General features: G+C 48.9%; 1 long non-coding RNA gene across 1 annotated transcript in view; it reads right to left on the bottom strand.

The window, feature by feature from the left end:
* Positions 1-10,490, bottom strand: part of LOC126503196 (uncharacterized) — a 32,944-nt gene extending 22,454 nt beyond the window's left edge. The window contains exon 1 of the long non-coding RNA XR_007592213.1: positions 10,211-10,490. This is a non-coding gene — a long non-coding RNA (uncharacterized lncRNA). The remainder of the gene's footprint in view (positions 1-10,210) is intronic.
* Positions 10,491-13,494: the final 3,004 nt, after the last annotated feature.

Below are 13,494 nucleotides of genomic sequence, written 5' to 3'. Positions count from 1 at the left end.
GAATCAAGACAACCCCCAGGAGTGCCTTAAACTTCTAATCCTCCTGCTTCTACCTCCACAGTGCTAGGGTTACACATATGCATTGACCATTCTTGGATGGAGACCTGGGTCTCTTATCATGGAACAAGTATGAATTTATAGAGGTCAGGGGCTCAGAGCATTGCCAAGAAAATGAGGGAACACAACTGGAGCACTCGGGGTGTCGTGATCTGAAGTTAGAGTTATTGAAACCTGAAGTTCCCCTCTGGCAGCCTGTTCCTGATAAGCCAGCTGCAAGGGAGAGGGGAGTCTGTCCTTTTTGTGACCCCCCCCCCACGCTCAAACCTCTTTCTGGCATAGCAGTGTGAGTCGACTCTGGTCCCCAATACAAATCACCCAAGAATGAACACTTACAACACAAGTGCGCAGCTCATTCAGGAATAGAGCTGCAGCGAAGGCATGTATTACATAAAGTCCAGCATCGTTTATATGTGGGTTAACCGATCTCCTCTCCAGCTCTGAGCAGCATAAACTACAGAAAACCAACTCTTTATGCTCAAGGAGTTAACATTAGGATTTGAAGGGAAAAAAAAAACATAAGGCTCGTAATTGCGAACCTTGGGAAGTGGGTAAGGCCTCTTGTGAATGTTGTCCAATGAAAAAGCATTCACTCACTTAAAACATTAGGAAAGTTTGGGGTTGTATGATTGTGTGTGTGTGTGTGTGTGTGTGTGTGTGTGTGTGTCTCAACTGTATGGCTCTTTGTGGATGATGAGATTGAGTTGCAATGTCAGAAGGTTGAACATATCTTGAAGCTAAGCACAGAAAGGCAGCAGTCATTCCTGAATTGCTGGGCACCCAAGGGGGTCTTCATTTGGGCAGACTGGAGAGGAAACCCCCCTTCTTCCTTTTGGCATCTGGAGTCCCAAACTAGAAAGATCCAAAGGCCAGGAGAAACCTGGATCAAGACTAAAGTCACCCAGAGATTCTTTTCTCAGATGTTACTGTAAGAGCGACCTGAAGGCTTTTATTTGTATGCCTTTCGGAGGTGTTTCCTCATCTGCTTTGTTAGGTAGAATCAGGAAGATGCATTGAAATGGATTACATGTAAGCTTTTGACCTAGAGTTGCATGAAGTTATTCAAGGACAAAAGACACACACTTTCAAAAGGAAATCAGAAGTGATTCCTGGTAGTAGTTACCAAATGGCTTTCTCTCTTCAGAGGCCTTCAGGAACCCTGGCAGTAAAGGAGTATCACAATCACCCCCCTCTCCTGTCTCTCGCTGTCATGGTGAGTCCTGGGAACTGGTTCCCCACATCAGGTGACCCCCTTTGCTTCCCAGCAGCTGCTGCAGACACCACATCTCAGGTCCAGGTTCAGGAAACCATCCCGGTGAGTGGAGTTGGAACAATTTATTCCTAAAAGAACTTAGCTGTAAAGAACCACAGCTGAGACTCTGAGCAGGGCTCTGCAGGGAGCCTCATGTATACCCGGCAGCAAACGCTGATGACCCTCACCAGGTACCGACTCTGAGATCAGGGTACTGCACTATGTTCGTACTTTTCCAACAACCTTGTGGGTAGAGACTAGCATCCCCCTTCCTAGGGAGGAGACATCTGAGATCCAGGGAGACACCAGCATGACCCCCATGGCTCTAAAGCCCCCTGCACACAGCCCGCCCTCTGTTTGCTGTGAGCTTTGTGCATATGAGGCTTTACTTCTTATCTACAGGCTTTCCGTACATTGAGGAACACTGAATGTATGAAACCCCAGTAGGGACTTTCGTGTCCCACTTGAGATGGAGACATTCTATATAAGCTTCTCTCTTTCCTTTTAGCCAGGAACAGACACATTTGTTTAACAGACTCCAGACCACAAAGGCTTCAAGGTGATTTAAACAAGAAGCAGGGGTGTGTGTGTGTCATCTGTGACCTCTCAGTGGTAACACCTACTCACACGTGGGACTTCAGCTAATGTATCAGCACGGCCCCATCCCCAGGTGACTCACAAGATGGGGAGCTTCGGGTCACCCACTGGGCATACAATGTCTTCAACACTTCCTAGCTGGAAAAGAGAGCTTCCACATCTTGTTGCAGATGTCTCAATTAGACTGTGTGCGACAGGCTCAGCAACTTCCACAATCACCGAGTGTCACCGGGGTTCAATGTAGAACGTGAAGGGGAGGTCAAGGCACAACTGCCCGTGGTGTAAACATTCACCAATTAATGATGTTAGAATCAGATGCTCGAGGAGGTGGGCTGATGCAGGCAGGCCCGAGGATCCACTGAGTATTACAGTTACACCCAACAGCAGAGGCTTCTGTGGTACCAAAGGAAATCCAAAGGAACAGGAACCCCTGCTCACAATCCATTCCTTGTTCCACCAGCTCTGTGCTGGCTACGCACTGAAGCACCCTTCTGCTTCCCTGCATCCCACCGAGGTACAAGGTTCTCCTCGACTGAGCACTAAGGATTTGTGGCTGTGATCACATTCCCGTGGCTCTTGGAGCCTCTATTGGTTAGGAGTCTTATCAGTTCCTGTGTGAAAACTGAGCACAAATCACAAGACAGAAGCCTTGAGCTAGCACAAGATGGAGCAGTCTCCACGATGGCAGTTGACCTGGTGGAAGTTTGGTTTCTCCAGGACGGTCTGTGCTGTCGTCAGCGGCGATTCCTCCCATCCAGCTGGCACAAGGACAAACCAATAAAACAGATCACTAGGTGGAAAAAGCTGGCGCTTCCTCAGCCTGCTTAAGTCAATGCGATATGATGGAGCTGTGCACAGATCTGGCTCCAAAGGGAGAGAGGCTGAACGAAATTGAAGATCAGCTGCTCACGATGAAGCCGGAGGTGAAGATGGAGGGTTTCAGAGCTCCTGATTCCTCGGGTTTATAAGTAAAACACCCGGCATCTCCAGCCATTTGAGGATCCGCTACAAACTCCCTTCTCAGAGACTGGCAAAGTTGGGAACATTTGGTCACTTACACAAGGCGACTCGGGGCAAAATATTTGTAGAACGTGCACACAGAAACAGAAGGAACAGGATTGGTGGGGCCAGCAAGTGGGTGAGGGGCTGGGTAGGGGGCAGAAAGCAGGAGAGCATCCCTGGACCTTGGTCCCACAGACACAGAGGAACTGCAAGTGTAAGCATACAGATGGCATGCTCTTCTTAGGTGCCTACCATCGTAAGGAAGCAACCACGACATATATGTATTCTGTGTTGTGTGTGTCAGCTGAAGAAAGAGGGTCGGTTCAAGGGTTCAAGATGAACTTTAGACTCTCTAGCAACAGGGAGGAACAGTTTCTATGAACTGAACCTCCAACGGTCATGCAAAAGGCTTACTTATTGTTACACTAACTTTTTTTTGCATAAAACAAGTAACGCATACCAAAGCCCCCATCTACTATATATGCTTTCTGAAGGAAAGCACCACACCCCTTGAAATTACCTGGCGCGAGTGAGAAGGAAACACGGAACATGCAACAAACCCGGGGTGGACAGGCCTGGTGAGGTCAGTGTGCAGAGAAAGGGCTTGAAGAAGGTGCATCCAGCATTTAAGGGCTGCCTAGCGCATGCGCACAGGTGGATGATGTGGTTATGTCCTACGCAGATGACGGAGATCACGCATGTGCGTAAGGGTCAACCGCGTCAGTTGTAGGTGCCGCGACCACGCCGCGTGTAGGTCATACAGGGTCTTTTAAGATCCCCGGGGCTATTAGGCACTTCTTCCTGAGGGTTTGTCTGCGCATGTGTGGCCCTGGAACCCGGAAGTATCAGCCGTGTTGGTTTGGCTGAAATCATAACACCCCTGCCACTATAGTCCTTATTATACACTGTTTGCTGGACCCAGTAACTCAAGATGTCCACGTGTGCCTGGATAGTCTTGTGACCAAAGTCATGCAAAGGCCATAAAACTGCTTCAGAAAAACAATTCCATAGATAACCATTTTCCACAAGGGACTCAAGGTCGAAGTACTTCTAGAGAACTATCCATTCTGACGTTTCCCCAGACACACTGGGAACAAGCATTTCATTTCGGTAATGTTTACCATAGAGACAATGGTTCTACTAATTTTTCCTCCACGCAACAGAATTCCCCTCTGGGAGGAATGCTGGTCTATGTGTGGAGCCCGAGGTGAAGGTGAGGAGAAGGCATTCATTTTTGCTTGGTCTGGGGAAACACCAATGGGACTTTTTGCTTATGTAGATTCACAAGGATTTAACATCCATGTCCCTTCATTCGATGGTGAAGACTGAGCCTCTCAGGTGATTAAATACTTGGGCTATGAAAAATAGAGACCAGGAGTCAGGTAAGCGCCATCATGAGAAGGTGTGACTAGGGACAGGAATCAGGTTAGCACCATCTTAAGATGTAACTAGAGCTGGACTCTTCTCTCAACAGTCTCTGCTCTGCCAAGATGAGAAGACAGTCCTTGGCAAACCCACAAGGGAGCCTCACCAGACACCATATCTGCTGGTGCCTTGACCTGGGACTTCCCAGCTAATTTTAGCTATCAAGTTGACTGGATATCAGGATCAGCTCAGAGACACACCTGTGTGAGTCTGGGAACATGGTTCCACAGTAGGGAACTGGAAAGCCATCCTGGACATGGATAGTACTCACGTGGGTTGGGGCCCAGCAGTCATCTCTGCCCAGTAGCTTTAGCTCCTCCTGCCATACCCTCCCAACACGTGGACTCTTTATCTTCAAGCTTAAGTCAAAATAAGCCATGCCTTCTAAACTTTTAAAACCACTTTAGTCGGGAATTTTCCCACAGCAATGAGAAAAATAATGAACACCCTGACTAAAAGGACCCAACCATAGTGACGAATTCTGTATCTTCACAGGGGCACAGGCAGGAAGTCATCGTATACAAAATGACCACGGGGCTACAACATGACCGTCTTCTGCCTCCACAGGAACTGGCTCACAGTGTGCACACAAACAGCTGCTGTCTTAATTGGGTTTCTATTGCTGTGAAGACAGGCTATGACCACAGCAATTCTTATAAAGGAAGGAGATCCTGACCAAACCCACAATGTCCACCAGGTTGGCCTGCCACTCCAGTACCCACCGGCTTCTTAAAATGTTTCTCCCAGCCACTCTCCTCACTCGTCTGACGGCTGGCAGCCATTAGAAGTAAAAGGATGGATATAAGTCAATCATATCCATCCTCTGTGCCTGGAGTTTCCTTTCCCAGATTTTTCCCGTTATTTTCCAAATGCCCCCGTGGACCTCATTCCTCTGGGTCTACTGAAGACCCTTCTACCAGAAGAATCTGGCAGAGAGCCCCTCCCTCCAGCAGGCCATCAGCCACACATGACACTAATAAACACATAAGCAGTCTTCTCTCCCAGCAGGATGAAGCCTCTGCAGACCCAGCATCTCCCCAGGCTGTAGCATGTGTGCCACGGAGAGCGAAATGCACACTCTGAGCCCTCGATTCCTGCATCCCTGGGATGTAAAGATCACTCAATTTCTCCCAACTCATCTTATCTCCTGAATTATTCCCACCAGCAATGAGTTGCTTCTCACAAGTCAATGCCCGTGCCTGCTGCAGCAGAACCCTGATGAATATGGAGAAGACACAGCCTCAGCTTCGGGCCTGACAAGCAGACCGAGAGGGAGTGTTCAAGAAGTACTTCTCAGGAATAAATCAGCATTAACAGCATGTTAATCTACCCCTCTGCTAATGTATTCTACTGTGCTCTGGTGACCCCGCCATTATGTCAGGGGTTTCAGTGAGTTATGTTCTGCAGCAGCCCGCCAACATTCCCCTGACCTTAGCGTAAATCAGGGAGCTAGAAAACTCCCCAGGGAGAAAGAAGGGAAATGCAATTGGAATCATTTGCAGGGAGGCCTGAAAAATGGGACGCTGCGGAATTAAACATAATGGAGAGCCCGCGTGGCCTTCTGTCACCCTGTCATTTAGGAAACAAATCTTTCTTAAGGAAAAGATCAAGACACAGGTAGAGTTTGAAGAAGATAATCCGCTAAATGGCTTTTACTGAAAATAAAGAGAAATGACCTTGGAAGTGAACTCCCATTTGGCTCCAGAGTTGGCAGCTAAGCCTCCTCCTTCAGTGTGGATGTAGACGGATTATCCGGCAAGCATTCGCGTTCTGTAAACCCAGCCATGGGGTGGAGTTGTTGAGTTGTTAGGGTCTTTTAAGGGGTGGGGGCTGGTGGACACTGGGGACTTCCATTCGGGGATTGGTACAGTTCTTCCAAGGCTGCAGTTGCTTCCCAGGAATTGTTATAACAAGAGTAAGTGGGACCTTGAATCCCTCAGACTTCTTGTGATCTCCCCCGCCATGGTGACTCCACCATGCTGCCATGAAGCCAGCGAGCCCTCACCGACGGCTGACCAACTTTAGACCTCAGCCTTGAAACATTGCTCAGTCTCAAAAAATTTGGCTCCTGCAACAGAATATTATTATACCCCCAGACACACACTAATAAATATTCCTGTGGGTCTAATATTTCCCTGGATCCATTACATCTTTTGCCACAAGTAGCTGGGAGGTCACCTGCCAGGATAGTTGTGTTTTCTTTGTGAAACAAAAGCATTGAGCGTTTTTCCTCATCCTCTCTACCAAAAGACATGCTCTCCAGCTTCCTGACCCCAGTCCCTCCAACTCTTCACCTCCCCTTCCTCTCTCATTTCTTTTGCTGTTGCTTAACTATGATCTCTAGAAAAATAAATTGTGGGGCCTCTTGTACAGACATTAGTAAGACTTTCATGACAACGAAGGGTCCTTGTGACCTCTTCAGGGATCATGTGTCTAGAGCCAACCTGTGTTCAGTATTTTTTTTCCCCTCCATGTATTATGGCCACCAGCAGGGGCCTCCTGTTCTTCCACCCAATCTACCAAACACTTCTCCACAGACACTCTTCAGAGAAGGGCAACATGCTGCTTCTGTTGATCAATTGATTGGTTGATCTCTCTCTCTCTCTCTCTCTCTCTCTCTCTGTGTGTGTGTGTGTGTGTGTGTGTGTGTGTGTATAGATTCAGGTCTCACATATACTAGTCAGTTGCTCTACCACTGAGCCACATCCTCAGCCCTCACCCATTCTTTAATATGAACAATAGCTTTCTGCCCGTATTGCTGTGCTTGTGGCTCCTCAGACTTCTGAAGTTGTCTCGGCTCTTGTGGTCGTCAGTCCTGATTGTTAACTGTAAGCAGGACTGGGAAGGTGTCTTCTGGAAGGATCCACTGAGACAGGCGGACCCTCTCCAGAGCTAACAGCATCAGCAGGTAGAGGGAGGTCCCAGGGAAAGCTGGTGGGTTTGCCTGCTGAGTGCATCTGCTTTGTCATGTTCCACTGCCACCCACCACGGACACTGAACCCAGGGTCCCCAGCCTTTTCAGGGGAGGAGGCAGATCATAGCATAGGCTAGTCCGTCTACATTTCAGCCTTCACACTGCCTGGAAGATAAGGGCCTTCACACTCTGCCCCTGGCAAGCTGACCTTTAAAAATTCCAACATCGGTATTTCACCTAAAAGAGTTTTATGTCCCTATTACCAGAACAGAAGCAACCTGTGTGCAGCCACCACGGCCAGGCCAGCACCATCTCAGCCTCTGGAGCAGCTGGGCTTACAGGATGCAGAAGCTGAGAGGATGAAGAGAAAAGGACAGGACCGTGCCAGCGAGGGCTGCGGAGCCCTCAGATGGGGCAGAGCAGGTCAGAGCTTTCACAAAAGGGCACACCCAGCAGGTGGTTCCGACTCAGCACAGGAATGCAGGGAAGCCCCATTCCAAGTGGCACACAAGGCCCCTTAAGCGTCACACCGAAGGCTGGGACCAGCACTGAGAACGGACTCAGGACCTGGGGAAGCTAGCCACAGATCCACAGGGTGGCTCAGCTTCCTGGAGTTCAGGCTATCTGCATGGGAGGCTTGGCGATTTCCTTTGTATCAGATTCGCCTGGCTGGCTGCCACGTGCCTCCTCTCCCACTGAGCCGAGTTTAATTGGCTCTTTTAATAGAGTCCTGTTAATGCAAGCTTTCCTTCCATTACCTATTTTTCTGTAACAAACTAAACCCTACAGATTCAGAAGTGCAACTGAACCACCACTGCCACCCTGGGTCCCTCCCTGCGCTAGAAGAGAGATCTACCCTTAAACAACGCATCAAGTTAGCAGATGCCAGTCTGTGTCACAAACATTTGCTGCAAACAGCCCCCAGGGGACTGCAGAAGGGTGCAGCACAGCTCTCTCTCTCTCTCTCTCTCTCTCTCTCTCTCTCTCTCTCTCTCTCTCTCTCTCTCTCTCTCTCTCTCTCTCTCTCTCTCTCTCTGTGTGTGTCTGTGTGTGTGTGTGTGTGAGAGAGAGAGAGAGAGAGAGAGAGAGAGAGAGAGAGAGAGAGAGAGAGAGAGAAGAGAGAGACAGAGAGAGACAGAGAGAGAACTGCAGCATCTAATTTGGGACTGCTGCTCAGTGTTGATGCTGGGGGCTGACTGTGAATGGAAGGAAAACAAAGGGACATTGCCACCCACTGCCACTGTGAAGCAGGGTCAGAGGTAGTGGTCATGGGTGGGGTCTCTTGTGCTCTATTCCAGGTCATGACTGGGGCTGCTGAAGGCTACCCATCCTACCTTCTTCATAGGTGACAGGGAAAATGAAGTGTGCATGTATAATTGTGGCTCCTGTACCACCTAGAACTGCATGCACTATATGGTGCCCTCCTTAACTAGTGGCCACGGCCTAGCTCTCAGGATTTTCTACTGCAAGCTCACCAGATACCACTTCCTTGTTATCAGGGACTCATGAGAGTCTCGTGCTCACAGCAGTTGCAAGCATAGGAAAACAAGTTGTTTACTCGGGCAGGCAAGGGGTCATAAAAGCTCAGGGTCTGAGGGTCTGCAGTCCCCGACATATGATGACACTTGTGTGGAGGGATACTCGCCCATTAAAAGAAAGAACCTTGCCAGAAAGGAGGAGGAAAGAGCTTGAAGCCAGAATTGTGGGAGAAATGTGTCCACAGTTAGGTGAAACTAGGCTTTGAAAATGCCTTAAAGGCACGCTGTGACATGCAAATGCGCATTGCTCTGGGAGGCTATAAATAGATGACATTGCCAGCCATGCAAGTATAAGGGAAACTGTTCCTTCACAAAGACAAACCCCCAAATGAGCAATTGTCCAAAGAGACCAGTGATGCCTTCTGCAGCATCAGATAAGTGCCTAGCTCACCCCTGCTGCTGACCGCTTCCTGGAAGGAGGAAGTCATATTGGCCATGACTCAGGTATACATCCATGAACACTGGGTCAAGGACAAACTGAAGAAACTGGAGCTGTCAACACCTTCCAGCTTCACCCCATTAACCCTTCTCTTATGGTATTCTGAAGATCCCAGGGTATATGATCCACTGGTCAATCTCCAAAGGAAGTAAAGCCACTCTGAAATGCCTTGGCTCTGGCTCTCCTCCCTGCAAGAGTGGGTTACCTTGGAGGTCTAGGGCCATTATCTCTATCTAGACCAAAAGATGGGTGTCCTATTGTCCATTGTCAAGAGGATTTGGGTTCAGGCTAAACACTAAAGCCTAAACACTCTGCCTTATGGGAATTGGGGCTTGCATGGGCACACAATATTAGTTTTCTGGCAATTACTATGATCTGCACAAGGAAGTTCTTTTTCTGACCAGGAGTTTCATGTCTTCAACCAGCAGCCATGAAATAGCTGCAAGCTGTCCTGCAAGCTGCAGGCAGGACAACACCTTGAGCTGACAGTTTGGGATGGTTCTACTTAGGGCTACTACTGCCGTGATAAAATACCTTCAGCAAAGCAACCTGGGGAGGAAAGGGTTTATTTGGCTGCCTGTCCACATCACTGTTCACTAAAGGAAGTCAGGACAGAAACTCAAACAGGGCAGGAACCTGAGTCAGAATGCAATGATCATGGGGGATGCTGCTTACTGGCTTGCATCTGCCTGCTTGTTTATAGAACCCAGGGCCAGCAGCCCAGACAGAGGTTGCACCACTCATGATGGGCTGGACCCCCCCCCATCACTAACAAATGCCCTACAAGCTTGCCTACAGCCCGATCTTATGGTAGCGTTTTCTCAAATGAGGTTCCCTCCTTCCTTTAGCTTGACATAAAGCTACACCGCACAAGGACACTGTTTCCTCGCGTCTATGAATGACACCCTGACATTAATTCTCAGGCAACAATCCCAAACAGCCCTCCTTTAGAACCTCTGCCAGAATCAGAACCAGGTATTGCTCACCAGAACAGAAACTTCATTCTTCAGGTCAACGTGGTAGGCTGAGCTCTTGACAATTACAGATAATGGATGTGAGTAAAACCTGGAGAGGACTTCTCGTGATCCCGCCGGCAGAGCTGACATGAGTGCTGGCGGCTTCAGCACACCTCCACCCTCCCTCCTGGGTCTGGCTGTAGTGGCTGAGGCTGCCTGCCAGCCATGAGCTCTGGGTGAATGAGCCATGACTGACGTGTGCTTACACATGGTAGAAATGCTCAACCAAGGAGGGGCGGGAGAGAATGGGGAAAACCTAAAGAAGAGGAAGAGAGTTACTCGAAGGAAGGGCATACAAAAAGCCACATGGAAATCTATCTTACAACCCAGCTAAAACTATAGTTGGAGGGATAGTGGACTACCACGTAGCCTGAAAGAAGGGAAGGGACACCGGGGAACCGGGGAGTAAAGATTTCAACAGAGATGCGGAGAGGGAGGGGAGGGAGGAGGAGATAGAAGAGTGTGTTGTCCTCTTTCATCGTCTTCCTATCCCAGTCAGCAACTGCAACTCTTCTGCTACCAGCAGCGGCTAGAAGAGCCACAGACGGAAGACCTTCTGTTCCCTCCGGCACCAACTCTTTCAAAGCTACTAAGAGAACTTACCTAAATCTGTCTCACTAAAGAACTCAAGACCCAAAGGTTGAAGTAGAATCCTGCTCCCCAGAAAAGCTGAATAGCAAGCAGCCCACCCAGCTCACCTCCTCAGTCTCCCAAGTCCCCGTGCCCTTCCTGGCCCCTGTTTATAAACCCTTCTCCACCTGGCTCCTCCCTACAACTTCACGTCAGCTCATTGTGGATGCAGCCTCTGGACCACAGGTGACTTTTATTTAATCAAGCACATCTTTGCATCATCAAACAAATGTTCCAGAGCATAAACAAAAGAAGCACACCTTTCAGTAATATTCTACATGAGTTAACTAAAGGATATATGAGCAAGCTTTATAGATGCCCACCAGTTAATAACCTAACTTTGAAACATATTTTTTCCCAAAAAAAGTTTGAACGGTGCTACCAGAGACTATCAAAACCATGGGCCATTAAATGAAATTATCACTGCAAAGCGTGCAATCCCTCCCCATACGTTATTGATCAGGGAGACCCCAGAGGCCACGGCCACCAAAGTAGCTCAGGCTGTTGCTGTTGCTTCTGGTTACCCTCTAGAGCTACATAGTGAGACCCTGCTGCTAAAGACACCATATGCGTCGCAAGATGGAGAGAAAACAGGCACAAACCCATGGAGGGTATGTCCTCCATGCTGACTGGCTTTCCGAGTGGTGGAAGGTGTGTGCAGGTTGTTAGGGGAAATGGACATCAGCGATCTCACTCGGCACCGGACCCTGAGTGCCACAACACCAAACTGCCATGCACGATGTGCCCACTGGTGCCGCAGTGGTAGGAACGTTATGGGGTAGCTAACAGCTTTTTATTGGGTCAGAGGCCTCCTTAACAGGATGGAAATCATGCCTGCTATAAACCTGGCCAAAAGTCCATGGTGGGGAGATTATGGACCCTAGGGTAGAACCCATTGTTGTTACTCTGCTAATTGTTCATATTGCCAGACTGCCTTCTAAATACATATGCTTAAACTCCTAGATCCATGCAGCTTTCCACCTGGTCAGAGAGGCTCCTCTGGGCTGTTGTCGGCAATCAATGCTGAGACCCGCAGCTGCTCAAAGAGCTAAGACTAACGTCTCAGCCTTAAATATCTTTATCAATACCTTGAGCCTCCACCAAGGCTCGGGCAACACTAAAAAGGGGGAGACAGAAAATATGTGAGCTTCTGAGAATGGGGAGGGGGTTCCGAAATGCTTTCTTCTGGACACACCATGGTCATCACATTCATGAACTCAACAACTGCTCTGGTTACATGAACAAGACCTGCGCAACATCAAGCCTGTCAAGCCATCAAAATTTCAGAATTAGGGGTGGAGCGGGAACAAGGCCCTGCCACTAACTATGGAACCAGAGGCAGTTAATGGCTGCTGGGGGCGGGAGAGCCATTCTTTTGGTTCTTCCATGTTGAGGTGGGACAGTAGATGCACGTGGAGACGGCACCAGATGGACTTAACAGTTAAGTATATGCTGTCTACCCCACCTAAGTTAGTTGTAACGCATCACTCAGCAGGGCTACTGTGAAGTCACAGGGCCCCAAGGCAAGGCAGTAGAACGGCTGCCTCACCTCCACACCTGAGTCTTCTCCCTGCCTGGCCCCAATTGTCTCCAGGTTTGCTTGCTGTGGAGAAGCTACCAGAAGTATTACAGACATAGTCAAGCCCATACAGGAAGCTGTCTCTAAGCCGCACGCTCTCGGAGAGCTTGGTACGCACGAAAGACGACCACACAGTCCTCTGGGTTGGTGCTAACACAGAGGAGTGGGACTGATAGGTAACTGAACCCCGTCATAGTCCATCCGCTGGGCTCTTACCTCCAAAGTCCCTCACCTAAGACAGACTAGAGTTCTGCTGGGATTGAGGGAGTGGGAAGAGAGGGGTGGAATGACTTCTGATGAGCAAATTTATGTAACAGAGAATTTAAAACTCAGAGTTATAAACATAGACACCGAGCCCCTCTGGTCAGTACCGAAGCAGACGGTACCCGCAGCACTGCACGGACACGTGCCTCGGCAACTCTGGAAACAAGGCAGAAGTTGCAGGCATGTGCTTAGCTTGTCCGTCCCAGCAGGCTGCTCTGCTTTTCAAAACTAAACAGACCTTCCTTTTACTGTGATTTGGAATCACAATACTAAAGCTATAGGCAAGTCAGCGCCTTTGGGGAAATATGCCCAAAGCAGGGTTAGTACGCTTAGTATCAATGACTATCAAAGTCATTGAGTGATTTGCATAAAATATTCAATAATTACATAAGAAATTATAGCACCTGGTATTCAATTTTAAAATGCTGAGGTCTTGAAAAAATGGGAATATCCTGGGGGATCAGGCAACCCAACTATAAAGGACGTGGAGAGAACAAGATGGTTTCCCTCACTAAGCCATGACTTGTGGGATACTGGAGTAATGGAGGCGGAGGGTCAGAAAAAGCTGAGTCCAGTATTAGTCCAGCCACACTAGAAAGCTCTCCTTTGGGAAATGAGCTGACAAAGGTGTCACTAGGTCTGAGACTGAACAGCTGAAGTCACAGCCAGCCATTGTCAGCGTTCTCCCAAGCTCAGGGTGTTAGCACCCCGACTCCTCCCCGCCTTTGTCCAGGTAAATCTCAGAACTCTGCCACCAGCAACCAACCCAGGGGAGTTTTCC

This window comes from Alexandromys fortis, unplaced genomic scaffold (assembly GCF_014885135.2).
Source record: "Alexandromys fortis isolate MF-2015 unplaced genomic scaffold, M_Fortis_MF-2015_v1.1 scaffold_52, whole genome shotgun sequence".
Taxonomy (NCBI): domain Eukaryota; kingdom Metazoa; phylum Chordata; class Mammalia; order Rodentia; family Cricetidae; genus Alexandromys; species Alexandromys fortis.
The sequence above is the reverse complement of the archived record's forward strand: the minus strand, read 5'-3'. Positions and strand labels throughout refer to the sequence as shown.